The 7670-nt window shown below is 45.2% G+C and overlaps 1 pseudogene; it reads left to right on the top strand.

The window, feature by feature from the left end:
* Window positions 1-6099: 6099 nt before the first annotated feature.
* Window positions 6100-6232, top strand: LOC115867997 (annotated as a pseudogene).
* Window positions 6233-7670: the final 1438 nt, after the last annotated feature.

Genomic DNA, 7670 nt, shown 5'->3' with positions numbered 1-7670 from the left:
ACATATATGTTTGACAAAGGATATTTGTATCCGTGCATTTACTTTTGTTGCAGCTATACTTACAGATGTGGTGGAGCATGCAAGGAGAAATGTTTATGAAAACATCTTGGACATAATCAGGTATCTTAGGATAATGAGTCACTGAGACTGAGATGTCAAGACCATAGTCTCAGGGGACACCAAGTCCAATTGTCATGGCACAGTCTCCATCCTACATTGGTGAGTGGCAACTGGGATCTTAAGAGCTGATGAGCGAGCGGGGAGGGAGGGGAAAAATGAAGACCTAATGCCGGGGGCTTAAGTGGAGAGGAAATGTTTTGAGAACGATGAGGGCAATGAATGTACAAATGCGCTTTACACAATTGATGTATGTATGGATTGTGCTAAGAGTTGTAGGAGCACCTAATAAAATGATTTAAAAAAAAAAAGCTCATGAGCAGCCGCCTAAGGTGCAACCATCGGTCTCTCCCTGACTGGAAGAGAGAAGAGAGATGAAAAATTTAAAAACATATGGAAACAATTAGACCAGTTTCCATGACAACCATGAAACTAAACTAGATGGTATTAGATACCACTACCAACTGCTTTGAGAAGGGTAGCTCTAGAAGGGCCTCGATTTAAATAATAATAATAATAAAACCCTATCTGCCATCAGTCATCAAGTGGATCCTGACTCATAGAGACCCTATAGGACAGCTGGAACAATCCCTGTGGATTTCTGAAACTGTAACTCTTCATGGGAACAGAGGGCCTAGGCTTTCAAAATCCTGGAAGAGACCGTGGTGGAATCCCTGGTCTATAGGGCCCTGGCCTATAGGGTCCTGTAGCATCTATAGGGTCCTTGAGCACCCTCAGGGCTGGAACTGAACTCTCCCCTGGGGCTCAAATCTTCAGCCAAACAATAAGCACGTCAATAAGAGGAATGATAGCATTATTTATGTATGTGCCCATTACAATAATCAACACTTTTGGATCAAAGGGGCAGCACTGCCCCAAGGAAAAGTCCAGAAGGAGTAAGAAAGAAGGAAGAGAGGACACACAGGGAGGAGGCAACGGGGTGATGTGACACAGAGGGAGTTGCAATGGTACATGATGAAACAGAAGGTGCATAAATTATTGACTATTGTCTTTCTAAACTTTCACCCAATTCACAATAAAATGTCTAAAGAAGTAAAATCTGAAAGGAGAAGGTCAGGGAGGGAAGGCATTTCCATGATGGGTGGAGGGCGGGGGGGAGAAAAAGATTTCTCGGCGCAGCTTCCTGTGTAGAGCTTCGAATATCCTCCTTCACCCAAGGTCTCCTCCCTCTTTCCCTCCGTCTCTTCTTTTCTTCCTTGCCCGCTTTCTCCCCCTCTTCCTTTTCCCAGCCACCCAGCCGAATGTCCCACCGCAGGTAGGGCAACTGTGCTCCTCAGGCCTTGAAGAGTTTGACCAGAAGCCACTGAGATGTTGATACGTCCAAGGGGAAAGGGGCGCTCTGGTCGCAGGGCTGAGGGAGGTTCTAGGGTCCCACTCCAGACGTTCCACCAGACGAGACCCCAGGCAGTTTCCCTCCCGGTGGTGTAAGAAGCAAGCTCGTCTCACCGAGTCAAACATTCATTTTTGTCTGGAGTCAAGGCCATCATGACTGACCAGGAGGGAATATGTTCTGTGCTTCGCCACTCTCCTGCTAAGGCGTACTGACTGCATTTCTGAGCCTGGCCTGCAACCTAGGAGCCAATGCGATGACATGGCCCTTCGTGCCTCCCTTCGTGCACGAGGCCACCAATATCTGTGCCAATGAGATTCTTGCCGATTCCAGAAGAGGTGCCTGGGTTTCCTTTCACTCCTTAACACAATGGCTGCGTCTCCAAATACAACCTATTAGAAAAATACTGAAACGTGTGGAGTTAAAACAGCAAAGCCAACCCTTCAAACCACCAACCAAACCCTCAAGAAACAAACCCATTGGCATCAAGAGTTGGAAGTCCTAGGTGTCGTGAGGAGCCGTGCTGTCGAATCGGTTCCAACTTCAGAGACTCCAGCCCCAGGGAAGCCTTCAGATGAACACAGTCCCAGCTAATTATCTTCACTGCCACTTCATGAGAGATCCTGAGCAAGAACCATCTAGCTAAGCTGCTACTCAGTCCTTGAGGCTGACAGACTGAGTGGGTGGAGAAATTAAATGTGCACGCTGTATTTGAATCATGGTGTTGGAAAGGAGTATTGAAACACAGTGAACTGCCGCAAACACAGACACCTGTCTTGGAAGAAGTGTTGCCAGAATACTCCTTAGAAGGAAAGAGGGTGAGACTTTCATGTCTCAAGAACTTGGGACATGATCTGAGAGAGCGGATGATAGAAATCGGGATGGCTTTTGTGGCCTCGTCTCCCAAGTCCCTCAACGTTCTCCTGGTGACACATGTAAATGCTATTCAATGTGGGGGCAGCGTGGGGGAAGGAGTGAGAAGAATAAACAAGGGCATGAAGACCAAGAGAATGAACTGGAACCATCCTGGGCTCGGATTCCATGGAGCCCAAAAGGTTAAGAAGTTTTTTAAACAGAAAAAAGCTTAGGTAATTTTCTTAAGAATGCTTAGTTAATTCCAAATGCTGCCCCACTCCAAAATCAATGTCCTTTTCCTACCCAACTCTGCCCTCCCATCTTTCCCGCAAGGTAATGGCAAGTAGGGATTCCACGGTCCTAATTAAACCAGGCCTCTGTTTCCTTGGATGTGCTAACAGTTTTATCTTTCAGCTGCTGGGGAAAAATTTTGTTTTCATATTGAGACTATAGCTCGGGCTTTCTAATAGGGGTTGATGAGAAATGATTTTTACTTGATTGCTTTGGCCCTAAGCCAACATTTCTGGACCCCATCCACGACTGAGCATTGTAGTAAACACATAAATAAAGGATTGCTGTGTTGGTGAGGAGCAAACATTCCCAGGTGACCAGCACTTTTCGGAACACTTCTGTCTTTCGGAGGAAAATGGAACAGATTCAGCTCTTGAAGCTGCGTGAGCAGGGTGTGGAGGGAGTCTCCCTCCCTCGGATAACAGGAACTACAAGGGATTCCTCAGCGAGAGAGGTCAACCCCAAGGGAAGACGAGGGGACCACCAGTTGTATTCAATCTTTTCAACAATTTATAGAAAAGATCTGAACTATGTCAAACATCTCTTTTAAGCTTTTCCAACTGGGTGGTTTTTATTGCACCGAGTCACCGAGTCAGGAGAAAAACCACTATTACGTCATGTGGGCCTCCCCGATGCCAATGTCCTATTGCTCCTTCAGAACCAAAGGCAGTCTGAAGTCAACCGCTTTTAATTAAGAGGAAAGTCATAAAACAAACTATTTCAATAATGTACCGTAATAATAATCCCAAAATTATATTGTACTTATTTATACTTATGGAATGTAGAGCATTTCACCTTTTTTTCTCTCTCTCTCACCCAGACTCCATGGCAGGTTTAAAGAAACATTTGTTAGCTTTTTAGAGTGAATGAGCGTGTGTGTGTGTGTGTGTGTGTGTGTGTGTTGTGTATGAGGGAGGAGAGGGAGAAGGAATTGGTTGCTATTGAGCACCTACTGTCTCCTGGGTGTTGAGCTAGGCCTAGTGGACCCAAAGATGAATGAGACTCTTCGGAATCATAGGTGTTTCCAAGTTCACTGAAGTCAACACAGGTGCTCAAGAAGGTGGGCTCTGGATCTGATATAGCTGAGGCAAACTAAGAGAAACACAGCCATCTCTGTGCACAGAGAAAGGGGCATACCTTTCCACAAAGAAGAGAGTTCTGGAGTTGTCATAAAGCCTCATGGTTCCTGATTCTTCCTCACATCAGTTTCAGATACACGCTCCTCACTTGCCTTTTAATAACAGCATCAGTCGTTGGAAGGAATCCCACAAACAGACAGTTGACATACTGGTTGCCCCAACTAGACTAAGATTCCCTAAAGGCAAGGACTAGGTAGATCCGTCTCTAGAACTGGACACCTACCTAATTGTCTGCCATCATGTCTCCTGAAGCCCAAACCAGAGACCGCGGTCTGTGTTCCATGCTAAGAAAAAAAAAAAAAAATCCTCCAAATGTTTCCAGGTGTGAAAAGCAATAACTTTTTTTGAAGTTGCTTTAACTTTTGGAATTTTTAATGTCTTTAATACATACAAAAGAATGTGTATGAGAGGACTTGGGAAAGAGAAGTTGAAAGATAATGGGATTTTTTTCATGAAGTTTTTGAGGCCTCGTGTAATATATGACTGCTATGAAGCAATATTAATAAAAATAACCACCTGGGGACATCTAATGGTGCCAAAAAGCAAGAGCTCACAGGGTGGCACAGAAATGTATATGCCCTGAGAACTGCCATCACTCCATGATACAGACTACGTCTCTCACCCCAACACTGCCCTCATGTTTCTTTCTGTTCAACTCCCTCTCACCCCTGACCCTAGGAAACCGCTGTTGAACTTTCAGTCATTGTTGTCATCAGGGGGTGCCATCGGGTTCAAACTCAGCACGGAGTCCAACTCAGGGACCCCGTGTGCAACAGAATGAAACACTGCCCGTCCCTGTGCCACCCTGGCCATTGTGCCTCTATTTGAGCCCATTGTGGCAGCCACTGTGTCCACCGCCTTGAGAGTGTTCCTCTTTTTCACTGACCCCCGACTTTACCAAGGATGATGTCTCTCATGGGAATATGTCCAATGGATGTGTGATGAAGTCTCACCCTCTTTGCTTCCAAAGAGCATTCTGGTTGTACTTCTTCCAAGACAGATTCATTTGTTCTTCTGGAAGTCCACCATCCTTTCAATGTTCCTCCCCAACACCATACTTCAAATGCATCCATTCTTCTGTAGTCTTCCTTGTTCAATGTCCGATATTCACACGCGAATAAAGTGATTAAAAAGGCTGATGGTGCCTGGCTATCAAAAAGTATAGCGTCTGGGGTCTTAAAGGCTTGAAGGTAATCAAGTGGCCATCAAGCTCAGAAGCAACAAAGCCCACGTGGAAGAAGCACACCAGCCTATGCAACCACGAGGTGTCGAAGGGATAAGGTATAAGGCATCATCAGAACAAAAAATCTTACCATAGTGAATGATCGGGGGAGTGCTGAGTGGAGACCCAAAGCCCATTAGTAGACCACTGGAGATCCCCTTGCAGAGGGGTCGCGGGGAGGAGACGAGCCAGTCAGGGGGTGATGTAGCAACGATGAATAATACAACTTTTCTCTAGTTCCTAAATGTTTCCTCCCTGCTCCCACTATCATGATATGAATTCTACCTTGCAAGTCTGGCTAGACCAGAGGATGTACACTGGTACAGATAGGAACTGGAAATACAGGGAATCCAGGGTGGATGAGCCCTACAGGACCAGTGGTGTGAGTGGCGATACTGGGAGGGTAGAGGGAGAGTGGGTAGGAAAGAGGAAACCGATTACAAGTAACTATATGTGACCTCCTCCCTGGGGAACGGACAACAGAAAAGTGGGTGAAGGCAGACATCGGACAGGGCAAGATATGACAAAATAACAATTTATAAATTATCAAGGGCTTATGAGGGAGGGGGGAGCAGGGAGGGAGGGGGGAAATGAGGATTTGATGCTGGGGGCTTAGGTGGAGAGCAAATGTTTTGAGAACGATGAGGGCAATGAATGTACAAATGCCTTTTACACAATTGATGTATGTATGGATTGTGATAAGAGTTGTATGAGCCCCTAATAAAATGATTAAAAACAAACAAACAAACTAAAAATGCCATGGCTCGGGTGAGGCTCATGTTAGTCCTCAAAGTGGCATCCTTGCTCGTCAACACTTTCAGTGGTCTGTGAAGTAGATTTGCCTAATGTAATGCGTCGATTTGATTTCTTGACGCTGTTTCCATGAGCATTCATTGTAGATGTGAGTAAGATGAAATTCTTGACAACTTCGGCCTTACCTCTGCTTATCAGTCAAACCTTTTAAGTCAATTGCCCCCAACCCAACCTCCAGCTGTTACCTTAGTCCAAGTTGCCATCCTCCCTCCCTTTACCTACTCGAATATTCTAGTTGGTTTCTGTCTGTCCAAGCTTACCTCCTTTACTCCACCCAGCAACCATGGCAATCATCTTAAAAAGATATATCAAGCTTTGCGCAGTGGCAATATCGTAGCCAATGAGGTGTACCCGAGGCGCGATTATTGCTAATTGAAAACTTTTCCCAATACCCCACCATGACGGCTTGAAATATAGTCGGGAGAAAAAAAAAAGATATATCATCCACATCAAATGCTGCTGTACATGAATATTGATAAAACCGAAACCAAATTCACTGCCATCCAGCCAATGCTGACTCATAGCGACCCACTGTGGGTGTACAAGGCTGTAAATGTTCACAGAGGTAGAAAGCCCAGTCTTTCTTCCACGGAGCTGCCGGTGGCTTGGAACTGCCGACCATGCGGATGGCAGCCCATCGCATAATCACTGCAGCACCCAGGCTTCTATGACTATCGATAGTAGCTGTCAACTTGGAAGCATCTAAGATAGCCTTCAATAGATGAGTGAATCAACACACTGTGGTACAACCATACAATGGAGGATTCAATGATTTTTTTAATGAGTTATCAAAACATGAAAAGACATGGCAGAACCTTACATTCATATTGCCTCACTTTGGACATGCTGTCAGGAGAGACCAGTACCTGAAAAAGGACGCCATGCTTGCTAACATGGAGGGTCGACAAAAAGAGAAAGAGCCCCAAGGAGATGGATGGACACAGTGACGGCAATAAAGGACTCGAACATAACATCAATGGGCTGGTGGCACAGGACCGCGCAGTGTTTCGTTTGGTTAATACCTAGGGTCACTGTGAGTCAGACCCGACGCAGTGGCACCTAACAATAACTAGTGGAAAAGGCCAGTCCGAAAAAATTACCGAGTGTCTGACTCCAACTTTGTGACATTCTGTGACATTCTGGAAATGGGAGAGCTAGCAAGCCAGTGAGAATATCAGGGACTGCCTTGGGCATGAGGGTGTCAAGTTGAGTGTGGCAGACCATGTTTAGTGCAGTGACATTATTCTGAACGACATTGTAACAGTGGACACACGGCACAAAGCACTTGTCAAATCCCAAAGGACTTGAGTTCATAATAAGGTCCCAAGACTGGTTCATCAATTATAACAAATGACATAACACATAACTGGACCACAGGAACACAAGATGTTAATAGAAGAAACAATAAGCAAGAAGGAGAGGTAGATAAGAACCTTATATTGTCAGCATCATTTTCCTATAAAGCTAAAAACTTCTCTAAAAAAAAAAGATAAAACAAAGCATGTCAATCAAAGCTCACAGTCCTCTAGTGACTTTTGTTGTTGCTAGCATGTAGTCTTGGTGGCAACATGGTTAAGTGCTAGACTGCTCACCAGAAGGCTAGTGGTTCAAACTCACAGGATGAGGCAGTCTGCTCAAGTGAAGACGGAAGCCTTCGAAACCCTCCAAGACAGTTCTACTCTGGTCAGTGGTGTGTTAGGCCGGGTTGACTAGAGAAAGAAATCCAGTGACAATCATGTATGTGTAAGACAGAGCTTTATATCGAGAAGCAATTATACATCAATGAAAGAGCCCAACCCCCTCCACTCAAGTACTCCCTCAATGCAAGAATACTTTCTTCTATTAAATTGGCACTCTATGATGCTCACCTTCCCGACACAAC

The sequence above is a fragment of the Echinops telfairi genome, unplaced genomic scaffold, assembly GCF_000313985.2.
Source record: "Echinops telfairi isolate 266 unplaced genomic scaffold, ASM31398v2 ScPeMD7_5;HRSCAF=22, whole genome shotgun sequence".
NCBI lineage: Eukaryota > Metazoa > Chordata > Mammalia > Afrosoricida > Tenrecidae > Echinops > Echinops telfairi.
This window is presented reverse-complemented; position numbering and strand designations above follow the sequence as displayed.